This window comes from Protopterus annectens, chromosome 12.part0 (genome assembly GCF_019279795.1).
Source record: "Protopterus annectens isolate FY-2018-M chromosome 12.part0, PAN1.0, whole genome shotgun sequence".
NCBI lineage: Eukaryota > Metazoa > Chordata > Ceratodontiformes > Protopteridae > Protopterus > Protopterus annectens.
The window spans coordinates 838,860,831-838,874,931 of record NC_056746.1 but is presented as its reverse complement, the minus strand read 5'-3'; the positions used below and the strand labels follow the sequence as shown (position 1 = coordinate 838,874,931).

Below are 14,101 nucleotides of genomic sequence, written 5' to 3'. Positions count from 1 at the left end.
TGACCCTGGGTACACCTGACTTCTAGATGAGTTCCCCAAGCAATGTCTGAGGCGTCAGTGGTAATGGTCTGCCTGGTTGGGCAAAGGGTGAAGGGAAGACCCTTGTTCTTGGCACAGGCCCCTGCCCACCAGAGAAACTCGGCCCTTATACAGGGGATCAGAAGGAGAGAGGTCTCTAGAGGTTGAGAGTGTTGATACCAAAGGTTCTTTAGATACCACTGAAGTTTTCTCATGTGAAGCCTGGCCACAGGAATTAGAAGGATGCAAGATGCCATGTACCTCAAGGTTTGCAGGAACTTCCTCGCAGTGAGGTGACTTCTGGAAGCCAGCTGGGCAAAGTACAGAGGCAGGAAACTCTGCTTTTCTGGGGATAGGAAGGCCATTTGGGATGCTGTGTCCAGCAGTGCTCCCAAAAAAATTATCTTCCTGGAAAGTGTTTGCTTTGATTTTTTTCTTGCTGATGGTGTACTCTAAGGAGGTTAAGAGGGTTTTGACAAAAAGGAGGTCCTTGAGTAGCTTTTCTTTGCACTCTGCCTGAGTGAGACAGTCGTCTAGATAAGGGTAAATCTGTATATTTTTCTGTCTGCAAAAGGCTATGGCCAGGGCTAAGCATTTGGTGAATACCCTGGGAGTAGTAGATAAGCCAAAGGGTAGCACAGAGAACTGAAAGTGTTGTGAGCCTGCTCTAAATCGAAGGAATTTTTTGCAGGATGCCCTTATGGGGATGTAGAGGTAGGCATCTTTTAGATCTAGGGTAACTAACCAGGCATTTTTTTGTCAGCATACGCAGCAGCTGCTGCAAAGTTAGAATTTTGAATTTGGGGACCACCAGGGAGGTGTTCAGAATGGATAGATCTAGGATGGGGTGCCAGGTGCCCTCTTTTCTGGGAACAAGGAATAGTCTGGAATAAAACTTTTGCCTTTTTGATCTGAGAGGACAGGTTCTACTACCTCTTGGGATATGAGAGTTTGGACTTGTTTCAATGCCTCTGCCCACTGATTTGGAGGTAAGTCTGGGTACCCTCTTGGAATTGGGGGTTCGTTGAAGAATTTGTATCCCTGAAAAATTATCTTTAAGACCCATTGGTCCTTTGTTACAGAAAGTGCCATGGCTCCAGAGACAACCAAAGGCTTGGAAGACAAAGAAGATTTCTGCAGCATACCAGATTCTGAAAGTGTCTCACTAGAGGCCTGCAAAAGTATCGGATCGAGCATCAGGGGCTGCGAAAACACCTCAATGAATTCCAGAGAACTGATGACCTGCTTAGCAGTAGAGTCGTCAGAAGGCTTAGCCTTGTGTGGTCTGCTTCTATCTTTATCTTTACACTTTTTTCAGAATGTCTATGGATTGTTGGCTGACGGACTCTACTTTAGAATGCGAAGATGGAAGCCGAAAATACCTGGCTACAAAAAGAGCTCTACGACAAATTGTTCTCGTGTTAAAGAGGGCACAGAACCAGCAATGGGGGACGTCATGGTCTGGGTCTAAACAAGTGATGCAGTATGAATGAAAGTCTTGATGTGGGATTTGCTTTCCACAGGCGAGACAATTGTTAACTTTTTCAGACATCAGTTAGTGCAAGAAAAAGGATCTCCAACAGGGCACTTAGCTTTAAACATTTTCAGCTGTAATTTCCAAACTGTGGTAGCGACCGACCGGCACACTTGCAAACCGCTTCTGTTACGGGCTCCACAGCAAGAAAGACTGTTGTAATGCCATTGGCTGCCTTGCTTTATAGCACTGACGATATGACATCAGTCAGCAAGCGACAGCAGCCTACGCAGAAAAACATTGACTCTGGTATTCAGGCCAGCCAAGGGCTACCACAGGTGATGACTGCAACAGTGAAACACGAAGAACATCTGTCTTGCTATTATACTGACATTTCTGGTGTACCCTGGAAGAAGGCAGTCAGACAGTCTGGCTTTTCCTGCATTAGCTAGTCCTCATTTGTAATTTTATCCAGTAGTGCCTCCAAGAAGATTACACTCCTACCTGTGCACTACTTGCATTTCTGCTCCATGAGACAGAAGCCGCTTTTGCTGAGACAGTCCAGGGAATACTCCAATGGCTCTTGCTTCTCCTCCTGGGTTTGTGCTTGTATCAGGCAACTGTCCAGGAAAGTGTAAATATGGATTTCCTTGGTCCTTCGGTGTGTTATCACTGAAGCCAAGCATTTTGCAAAATGTCTGGGTGTAGTACTTAAATCAAAGAGTAAGGAGATAAACCAGAGGTGATGATTTTTCACCACCACACACCACAGATATGGTTTCCCTTGACAATGGTGATACGAAGTTAGGCATCTTTGAGTTACTGCCACGAGAACAGCTTGATGGTCTAGGAATTAGAGTACGGTTTGCAGATTAAACATCTTGAACACTGGACTCTAGACAAACTTATTTAGGCTTGACAACTCTAATAAGGTCTCAAGGATTCATCCTTTCTGGGTAGAAGGAACAGCCTGAACATTACCCCCTCTGCCTCTTTGCAACAGAAAACAGGCTCTATGGCTCCCTGTCAGCCTGCAAAGTGTTCCTGCCCTTTTGGAATCAGTGTCAGACTTCACTTTTGTGTTATGACCAGAAATGGAATCTAATAATCTCTGGAGCCAATTTGTAGAACCCACTGGTCTGTGGTTATATCTGACTAGTACTGGTAGCAGGAGGTCCACTGGCCAACTGCCATGGTTAAATGTAAGGGATGGAGAATGGGAGTGCAGGGGCAAATTTTGTTTTTTTTTTTTTAGGGAATTGAGTTAGAGAAGGCTGTTAAGAGTCACACCTTCTCCTTACAGCAGCCTTGAACCTGGGGGTACCCAAAGTCTCTGCCCCCCCCCCATCTTACTATTGCCATTTTCTCTTCTGCATGCCTTTTTATCCTTTGGCTGTTTTCCTCTACCCTGCTTCCAGTAGTAACAGCCACAAGAATAGTATCTGCTGACTATTTAAATGATGTGGCAAAACACATGATTCACAGACTCCATGATTTTGGCTTTGTCCTCCAGTCTTTAGGAAATGCGGTAGGAGTGGGTCCAAAGAGGAATTCATTATAAGAGGGCATTAAGTAGCTGTGTCTTCATATCCTCAGAAAGAGGCAGAATGCTCATCCAAGAGTGTCTCCTTATGACCCTAGATCAGCAGCAGCCCTGCATGCTGCATTTACAGCAATACATTCACCATTTAAGGCATACTGTCCAATCTATAAATCAGTCTGAATTTGTTTGAGGATAGAAGCCTTGAATGTATCATCCTGCACTCCCCCACAACTCTCCTGTATTTGCTTGAGGACATGTTCTTGGCATGTTAAAACATGGGTCTGGCATCTCAAAGCCCTAAAGACCAGAGTTGCTGAATTATATACTTTCTTCCTACATCTGTCAAGCAATCTGCTTTCCCTCTCATTGGGAATACTGCATCCAGTAGCAGCCTTACTCCCTTATCAGACTCCAAGGATACTGTAACTGTGCCTGCAATAGGATTTTTTTTATAAACTCTTGAGAACCCTGCATCCTTTAAACATGGTCTGGCCATTTGGGGTTAGGGTTAGTGTTGTGGCTCTAAGGAAATAGCTTCAAATGCATCTCAAAGGGCTCCTTCGACCAGAGGCATAACAAATAGTTTGGAAGGCCCTACATCCAGAGTATCTGGGTATCTCCTCCAGGAGGCAGAGGTCTCATTAGATTGTTAGTAGAAATGTTCTTTTATGAGACTAATAGTATCCCCCAATTGACAAGTCCTCTGTGGGGGTGAGTCAGAGACCACAGTCTCACCACTGTCTGTGTCACGAGCAAGGGAGGAGGATATCTGTGACTTGAACTCCAGTTCATCTTCCTCTTCACAGCCACAGAAGTCAAGAGTCTCTCACAGGGAAGACTTTCCTGTTCTTTTAGGTGAAGGTCTCTTCTCAATTATGTTGCAGGCTACTCAAGAACTAAAGAAAACCAGGAGCCAGTTTATCCTAATCTTTGGGGGGAAGGTTGGCTGAGGTTGGGGGCAACTAACCTGTTTTAAATTTGGCAAGGGATTGGGCATTGGGTGGGTGGGGGTGGGGGGATTTGTCTGGATTCTGACTTTACGTAAGCAACAGTAACTATGGGGAATCCACCCTTTTTTTTTTTTTTTTTTTTTTTTTTTTTTTACAATTAAGCAGTGTTCTAGAGTAGGCTATGAAAGTCTGGGTTTCAGTCCAGCAGATGTGTTATAGTAGAGGCTGACGGTATTATGGCCTCCCAAGGGGCATCATCAGAGACCTTGACTGTACTAGGCATCAGGGATAGGACCTGTTCATGTATCTCCTTGTTGCTGTGACTTCCCAGACATGGTGGACTGGCTTAAAAAAGCTGCAAGTCTCTTTCTGACCACAAACATTTTGCAAAACATCCTCTCTTCTTTTAACAAACTTTGTACAAAAGTCACAGTCTCTGACAATCAGTAATATTAAGTCTAGACCCAGGCAGTATACACACTGATCATGACAATCCAATTCCTCCTGGCACATGTAAGGAGTTTGATCCTGAGATGTCCATTAAAGTATAAATGAAAAGGAAAACTACAATACAAGTTTGCAAGAAAGTGAGTAGAAATGGTTGCCTAATCGGGTGCTTATCTGCTACAGCTGTTTACAGTCACAGCCCATAACCAATGCGAGCCTGTAACACACACTCCTGATTCAATCAATGCAGCAAAAAAGAACTACAGATGGTGCAGACAGATGACATTTTTTACCAGGTATGTCAAGATGTCACTGGTAGGATGATGTCAGCCTTGTAGTAATAATTAGAAAGGCTGGGATCCGAATTCGGGAAGTTCTGTAACGTAGAGCCTGAATGACCAGTCCAAGATCGCTATTTCTCAGAATATTCCCTTTTCTCCAAGGTATGGTGAGTGGTCTCCGAGTTAGTATACATAGATTTGGGGTGTGAGGTGGTGCCCCTAACATACATCGGTGGGGTGCAGGAGGACCTGTCCTATGCAAAAAAGAAGATTAAAGAAGAAGAGCGATATTCAATACTCACTTCTCCTGCATTTTCAGTCTTTTTTTTCTGGCATGTTGTGACACGGTATTTTGAGCTGTGACATTTCAATAGGAAGCCCAGCTATGGGGTTAGGGTACTCAGGTCTGAAAGCTAACCCGAACACTGAACTCAACCTGTGGTAGAGATCAATAATGTTACGACTGCAAAAGTGGAAAAAAAAAATCACACTGATAAAGGCTTTTGGCCAAAACCAGTCTGTGTGTCTATAATATGTTTTTATGTGTATTATCAATGATCAGCAACATGAATAAGACTTAACAAAGTCTTGGATCTCTGTAAGGTGCTGGCTGTCTTTATTTTATGTTGTCTGCAAAAGTGACTTACACAAAGATTATCGTCTGGCTTCAAGGCAGCAAAACACTATTTATTTGTTTGTCTGTTTGATACCTAGTTAAGCTAACTGTCTCAGGATATACTTTTTCAACCACAATCCAGACCATAAGCAGCACCAACAATTCAAATTCTAATAACTGACAACTGCATTGGGTGTCAGATCATATCAGCACCATCATGGTCTGTTGTGAATCTTAAGAACTAAGTTCAGAGCCAACAAAGATCTCAAGACCCTGCTGAGACAGTTAAGGGCCTTGTAGGAATTTTCAATAATGTGGGCACTACATCACATTAGATCTCAGGAACAACAACTCTTCTGAAAGGAAATTCCAACATTCAACTCTGGAACCCAGGTCAAAACATCATATGAAGTGGACAGACATTCTGCATTTAATTCGGAACTCAGGTTGAAGCTGATGGGGTGGGGGTTGGCTTTGAAGGTATTGGTTCATTAGGCCAAAAAACAGCAGTCAGTCAAATAGCCCGGCATTCAAACTTGGAGCCATGATCAACTCTGAAAAGCGTACGACCCCAAAGGTATTGGCCCTGCAAGTAGAATGAAGTTGACATCTCAAGCAATGCCTGGTAATCGGACTGACACATGGCTGCAAATTCCAATGAAGCCAGAAGAGGGCTGGTAAGAGGGCCATGTAAGAATATTCAGCAGGCAAAAAAAACAAAAAGCAATCTGTTAAACAAATGTCCAGCATTTTGCCTTGGAAATTAGGTCAACACTGACAGGGAGGGTGACCTCAAAGTTATTAACCCCAAGAGCAAAATTAAGTTGGCAGTCCAATCAATGTCTTGAATCAAGATAAATACATGGTCACATATGACACAAAAGCCTGAACAGGGCTACAGAAAGGGTCAAGGTAAGAGAATTCCATTACACTCAGAAAATTAAATATAGCTCTGCCTAGAAAAAAAAAACATGAAAAAATAGGTGCATATACAGTCAGACTTCAAAATCTGAACATTTCAAGAAAATGGAAATATGGATAGTCTCAAAACACCCCTAAACCAGAACACAATTAGGCCACAACACACCACACACAGACATATATATATATATATATATATATATACATATATATATATATATATATATATATATATATATATATATATATATATATACACACACACACACACACACACACACACACACACACACACACACACACACACACACACAAAGAGACAAAAATACATTCATTACTAAGAGGTCCTGATTGCAGTATCTTGGCACACATGATAGTACAGAAACTAAAACAACCTGTACAGCTAGAATCTAGCCTAGAAGAAAATTATTATTTGCTCTCCATCCTGTGGAGTTTCACAAAACTTATAAAGAAAAGAAAAATAACCTTATAATGAACATTTAGCAGTCAACAGTGACCAGTAAGATGAACAAGCTGCAATACAGTAAAAATCCTGAAAGTATGCTGAAAATATTTAAAGAAAATCTAGACATATAAAGGGTTCATGCTGACATGCTGAAAGTACTTTTATGAAATCCCCAAACCTCCGCTTTGTATGCAGCAAATCTAAAACTAAGTTTTTTGCAACACCCCACATGCAGGGAGAATCTTTACACACCCCTATTATTTATACTAAATCCATGGCTGCACAACACTGAAGAAAGGAAGAACTCATTACTGCAGACTGCAGGTTTTGCCATTTTGGACTTGCAGAAATTAACATTGCAGAGTTGCCACATTCCTACCATAAACAGCAGCTTAGGTCTGTTAACAGATGTGACTGTATCTTACATGCAGCAAAAGAAATACAGAACAAAGTCATTCTGCATTTAGGATTACAGATAGAGGAGAACACAGGTTCCCTGGGAAAGTTTTAGATGGAAAGCTGCCAGAATTCTGTCAGCACTGAATTCTACATGTAGAGAAAGCTGGACCAGTCCTATCACACCACTGGTTCCACATGCTATCATCATTTATGTTCCATTAACTGCAAAATCTCTCTGAATTTGGGACCTTTGGGGGGATAAATACCCCCATCCCCATCCTCAAAGTCATCAATGAATGGATTCCACTTTGAGCTCTAAGTGATTGGTTTTCTTGAAATATGCTGTTGACCTCTTTGCTTGGACCAGTTCCATCTCAGAAGATATCATAGGTTGACTTCTTACAGCAAGGATCTCAGTTTGTAACATGGCAGCTGGTATCCAAGAAGTGAAGCAAGTAGTGGGGGAGAAGGTGCAGCAATCTGCATGTACCACTGGGGTAGAGTGATTGAGGGTAAAACAGCTATCTATACAGAAGGACCTACAAGCATGTCAGCAGGAGAACTACATGGCTCCTGCAGTGTTGACATCAGTGGCAGCATAACAGCCACTGGATAACCAACATCAGGGAAACAGACAATGGTAAAAAGCTGGGATGACCAATACTGGCACAGGGAAGACTGACATCAGTAGACCTGAAACCTGTCTCACAAGTCCCACTAACAAAAGTGGAAATGACACTGGTCTGTACAAATTAAATACTGATGTCACAAAGGGACCAACATCATTGATACTGGCATTAGGGAGAAAATGGCTAATTATCAGATAAGCTGGAACTAACTGTTGCAGCCCCTGCACCATGGGGCAGGAGTCAGGCTTCATAAAGAGATTTTACTTTCCAGACTTTCAATGATAGAACCACAAATCTGTAGTCAGTTTGATGTAAATAAGGAGACCTGCAAGACAGAAAAGAGTAAGAAAGCACCAGGGATGGAGAAAAATTGGTTCTCCCTTAAGACAGAATGATTCCCCTGTAGTAGATCCCATCAGAGTCAAACATGGTCACCAGTTCTGGAACCTCTTTTTCTCTGATGTTTTTTTTTAACTTTTAAGCAAACAATCTGGTGGTGACGATGAGGAAGTTTAAAATCAGGATGCAGCACAGCTGAAACATTCAGGGTAGACAGTTTTACAAATACTCTTGTCTGATTTGGTTGTCACTAAAACAAAAAATCATATTTGCACAGAAAGTATGTTGAGATTTTCTGTATCTTTAGATTTATATCTTTCTTCTTGAGCCTAAGATGTAGTGGAAACAGAGGCTGTTACAGAGGGCAGATAAATTGTAGTATCTGACCCAAAAAGAGAAAGTGCTTGCAACATTAGAAGGTCCTAATGCCTTCTTATAATGTCTTTTCATAACTCAAACACATAATTGTTTTGTTTTCTTGGCCCAGACAGTAAAAACAAATAAGCCTAGTGACTTGTGGAATTTATTTGCCAAATGTACAATTAAAGATAAATGAAAGCAAAGTGAAGTTTTTCATGAGAAGAGCCAGGCCCAAAAGTGACAGTGAGAAAGACAAATATAGAAAGTAAAGACATTTTGCACTTCATCTAGCCAAAACTGGGACTGCACGCTCAGTGATAACAAGAAACATAAATTCTAATGAAAAGTTTGAAGAGACTCAATTAAATACCTCAACATTTTTCAAAATATTGAACTTTCAGCCTAGGGTCATTTATTCCTTTCCTGAAGAGGTTTCACAGCAGAAAAGAAACAGAGCAGCAGCAGGGAGCAGTTTACTGTGGGACAAGAAGATGTTTTTAGCCTAGAAAAGTTTTATTTACAGAGTAATTCTTATACCAGCAGCATCAAGTACTGCAAGTTTACAGTGGATGGACTTTTTGCTATTAAAACTGTAGTTTACACATAAATGTTTTAAATAACTGATAGTCACGGTAAACAAAATGCATGAATGATAACAGTATAAAGTCAGCATAGCCTTGTAATGCAAATGGATGAAGCCCTGACTATGATTCATATGGTTCACATTTTATTATTAATACAGGTTTGATACTGGTTTGGGTGGGAGAAGGTCTAGCTTACTGCATTACTGGTGCCTACTGGAGGGTAGAGAATCACCCCTGGAAAAAGGCATGCAGGCATGGAATGCAGAGAGGTGTGCCACTGGATCAGGAAAAGGGATAAGTGATAACCCGAGTCCTCATCAGAGTTACAGCTATTGGGAGTCAGCGCGTTACCTATGGGACAAGGTTATGATTGTCATAAGCTTAGGCAGACTGGTCAACTCCATCAACCTGACATACCTCCAGCTGAAAAAAATGGGCTAATCAGGCTCTCTGGACTAGGAATATATGGGCCATAGTGCTCTTGGCTCTAGCATCTAGGAGAAAAAATAGGTTCATAGTTATTTGTTATGCTATCAATCCATGAGGATCTTCAGAAGTCTAGCCATGCTATAAGTGCAATTAACCCAGATCCCTTTGTATTTTAATCATGAGTCCTTCTGTATTTCAAGTCTGAGTAACCACAGCCAGGCAGACATTTGCAAGCTACTCCAATCCGTAAGGGACAAGGATACTAATCTAGGGCTGAACTTCTGGTTTCCCATCCATTCTTCCAGATTATGGTTAAATAGATTAAGAGACTTACTTTGCTTTACAAGGACAGGAAGACAACAACAGAGAAGTGGTATTCTTTGCGAAACACATCTATCCCTCCAGCATGTTCTACTTAAGTTACAAAAGAGATTAAGATCTGTTGAGTGGGTGTTTCTGCTAGTATTGGACTTGGAAATGTGTAGTACGTCTTAAAGATTAGGACTGGTAGATGCTCTGTAAGCAAGGCAGAGACTGTCTCTCAGTAGTCCATATGATACCAAGAAGAAGGACAAGGCTTTGAGATGGTCAGTGTAGCTTTTGTGATTTTGGGTCTTTATCTTCTTGGTGAGGAAGTGTCATGGTTATTGAAGTTGTGCCAGGTGTTTGGATAGGTACATACACAAGGAGGCATTATATTTATTTATTTTACATTTGTTGACCGGGCTAGTCTAACTGGATATATGTCCATTTTCAGTACAGGCCCGGGGAGAAAAGCTTCAAGCATTAGCAGTGACAAAGATTACAATATACAGTAATAGTCAAAATAAATTACAGGACATTGTTACATTGAGGTTGACATAAGTTATATAGAGTCCTTAGTAGGTTAACACTAAGATCAAATACTGAGAGTAATAATTTGAGAGAGAGCAATCAAAAAAAGAAAAAAATATTGAATTGCAAAAATGTCTTATATATTATTATTTTATTTTATTTTTTTTTACAAGTATGTGACATAAAACAGTGGAGTATAGAAGTGTAAGGAGAGCAAAAAAGGGGAAAGAGATAACAGTCTGGGTTAGAGCAGAGGCAAAGCCAGTGAGTTTTAAGATATTCTTTAAGATGCTTTTTAAAGAGATGAGTGGAAGCAAGAGATGAAAGTTCACTAGGAAGCTGGTTCCAGCCTTTTCCTACTGTTTTGGCGAAAAGTGAGTCCCCAGGTTTGTTGTTAGATTTAATAGTGGAGACTAGAATTTTGTTAGCTGAGCGTAGAGTTGCAAGATTTTTGTAGGGGGTAATCAGATTAGTAAGGAGGATTGAGGTATTATTAGGGTGATAAAGGATCTTTTGGGTGATAAGTTGTTGGCAAAGTAGTAAGTTTTGCAGTTCTAACCATCCCAGTTGTTTGAGGTTGTGACAGTGGTGAGTTCTGAAAGGGGTGCCAGTGGCAAATCTGGCTATGTTATTATAACTAGTAGAAAGTTTGGTGAGGTTGTTTCTAGATAGGTTGGTATATATCGCAGAAGCATAGAAAAGGGTAGAGATCAGATGAGTCTGGGCAATAGTGATTCTGGCTGAAGGGGTAAGGAAGGGTTTGATTCTGTAAAGGGTACCTAGTTTTTTGTTGACAGACTTTATTGTAGCATTAATATGATCATCATAGCTAAGGTTGTTATCAATTGTTACTCCCAGTAGACGGGTTGTAGTGTCAGGGGATATGTTAGCTCCATTGTTAGAGGCTACTGTGAAGTGTGGATGAGGTGACATGAGTAGGAGCAAAGAGCAATAATTTTGTTTTCTGGGGGTTTAATTTTTTCAACACTGTTAAATACTGTTTGAGTGAGGGACTGGAGAGAGGTTATGGACTTGGCTGAACAAATTAAAGTTGAGTCATCTGCATATTGTATGCAGGTGGCTTGAGAAATTTTGGTATGTAGATCATTAATAAACAATGAAAAGAGAAGGGGTCCTAATATAGAGCCTTGTGGTACTCCAATGTTTACAGGGAGGGAAGTAGAAAGATTATTATCCCAAAGTACTGCTTGCTGTCTGTTTTCAAGATAGGATTTAAACCAATGTAGTGCTTGTGTGTCGAGTGATTGGGCTTTTAGTATGTCAATAAGCATGTTATGGTTCACCATAGCGAAGGCTTTTGAGAGGTCAACAAACAGTGCAGAGGAGAAAGTATTATTGCTACGATTTTTGTTTATGGGGTCAGAAAAGGAGAGCAGGGCAGTTGTTGTGCTATGGAATGGCTTAAAACCATGCTGGCAGTCGGCAGGTAAATTGTTATGGAGAAGGTGGGCAAGTAGTTGTTTGTGTATACACTTTTCCATTATTTTAGCTATTGGAGAGAGTACGGCAAAAGTTGGAGAGCTCGGTAGATGACCCACCTTTGTAGAGGGATGATGTGAGATACTTTCCATATGGAAGGGATTTTGCTTTCTAAAATTGTTCTATTTATAAGGATGGAGATGGGATAGGCAATTTATTTAGCAGCAATTTGCAGGAATTCTGCTGGAAGACAGTCAGCAGAAGGGGAGCATGATTTAAGTTTTTGAAGGAAGTTGCTAATGAGGGATGTGGGTACAGGTTGAATATGAAAGGTTGGAGTTAGAGTATTATTGGTATTTAATGGTGGAGTGGTCATGGGTGGTAAAGTTTTAGCTAGGGTTAGAATGGCTTCTGTAAAATAGTTATTAAAGGCATCAGGTATCAAGTTAGAGTTATTATGGTTAAATCCTGAAGGGGCAGGAGATTTAGAGTGCCCTGGTTTAAGAAGTTTGTTAATGCCTGTCCAGAATTTTTGTGTTTTTTGTTGGTGGGTTTGTTGAAGGTGAAGGTCTTTTTTGTCTCTGAGAATGTCTTTCTTGCTAGCATTTCTTAATTGTTTAAAGTAAAGGTGATCTGATGGACTTTTGGAGGCTCTCCATTTGGCCCAAATTTTATTTCTGAGGAGGATCTTTTGCCTAGTATGTTTTGTAAGCCAGGGGGCAATTTTGGTTCTTATTTGGGAAGAGCGAATGGGGGAGTGGTAATCTAGGATTTGAAGGAATCTAGTAGTAACGTAGGTCACTGCTTCATCAAGTTGAAGATGAGACATAGGTGACCAGTCACATGCTTTTAGTTCGGTTTGGAAGCTGTCTGGATTAAAGAATTTTTTGGAGTGGGAGGATTTAAAATTATTAATATTAGGGCTGTGAATTTTTTGTTTAATGATATAGGTTAGCAGATGGTCACTGATATCATCGGGAAGGGTTCCTGGTTTGTAAGTATCAAGATGGCTGTTGAGAAGGATCCAGTCTAGGGTGGTTTCCTTGTTGCTTGGCTTACGGATTCTAGTAGGGGTGGTTATTATCTGTGAGAAACTGTATAGATTTATGTGACTGGTAGGATTAGGGGAACTACAGGTTGCCCAGTCTATAGTAAAGTCTCCTAATAGAATGGTTTCCTGAGGTAGGTGGGTAGATAGGTGAGACTAAGTATGTTTTCAAGTGTATTAATATTATTTCCAGGAGGGAGATATGTGCAGATTAGATAGACAGATTTGGAGTTATTGATTTGTAACTTGGCAGTAAGGGTTTCTGGATTGGTATCTGAGGGTAGTGGGACATTGAAGGGTGACACTTGGGAGTACAGATTTATACAAAATGGCTACTCCTCCACCCTTTTTAATTTTGCGGTCATATCTTAGGCTCAATGATCAGCCTAATAAGTGCAGAATACAGTAGAATAATTACCTCCCTGGATCTGGATGCCATACTCTTAGTAATAAGTGGAACAATAAAAAAGAACATTCTCACATCAGTGGTTACATGATGATTGCAGAAGAGCTAAGTTTCTATAGGGATGCCCAGGTCCCTAATTACTGGATTAAAGGTTTGGGTCCTTGATGGAACAGACTGCGAGGATGGCTGTGCCAATCCTGGGGTGAAGGGACAGTGGATCTCACACTGTTTGCACTTTAGCTCCAATGGCAGGGCCTGAAGGATAATGGAAGTTCATCATGCTGTCGGAAGCATATGGGCGTGGCCATCCAAGTTAGTGATGGTAGTTCTCGTCAGTGGACTTCTTGGAGAGCACGCGTGTGCAAACTGTGGGAGATGTAGGCAGCCCTCACAGTAATGTGAATGGTCATATCACCATTGAGGGAGGACTAGGTTCATAAATTAAAAAAAAATACTCTAGTCGCTGGGGATGTTGGTGAGAGCAGAACACCCACATGGTTGTCTGAATTATGGCCTCGCAGAGGCTTAATGGCTGATAGGCATGAGGAAAAAAGCAATATAAAAAATTGTCCAAAACAGCAATCTATCACGAACAGCAAGAGAAACTTTTCAAAGTCATCAGTCTGCTATTAAAGCAAATATTTCTGTGCACAACTTCCACGTGTAGGTAACAGCCTGAAATAAAAGTGTAGAGTACGAAATTAGTTTAGCCAGAAGTGCAGTGGAAACAGTATTGGCAATCAGCACTCTTGGTGAAGGGAGCACTTGTGAAATGCATTGCTCAAAGGCTCCTGGAGCTCCCAATGAAAGTGAAGTTTTGCCATGCCCATTACCACTGAGAATGGAATGTATTACTGGCAATGTATGGTGTTACCTAATGTGCAACACCTCTACCACAATGTGTGTGTGGTATGGCT

The 14,101-nt window shown here is 41.1% G+C and overlaps 1 protein-coding gene across 2 annotated transcripts in view; it reads right to left on the bottom strand.

The window, feature by feature from the left end:
• The window catches only part of UCKL1 (uridine-cytidine kinase 1 like 1), a 1,578,412-nt gene that overhangs the window by 59,186 nt on the left and 1,505,125 nt on the right, over nt 1-14,101 (bottom strand). The window lies entirely within an intron of this gene.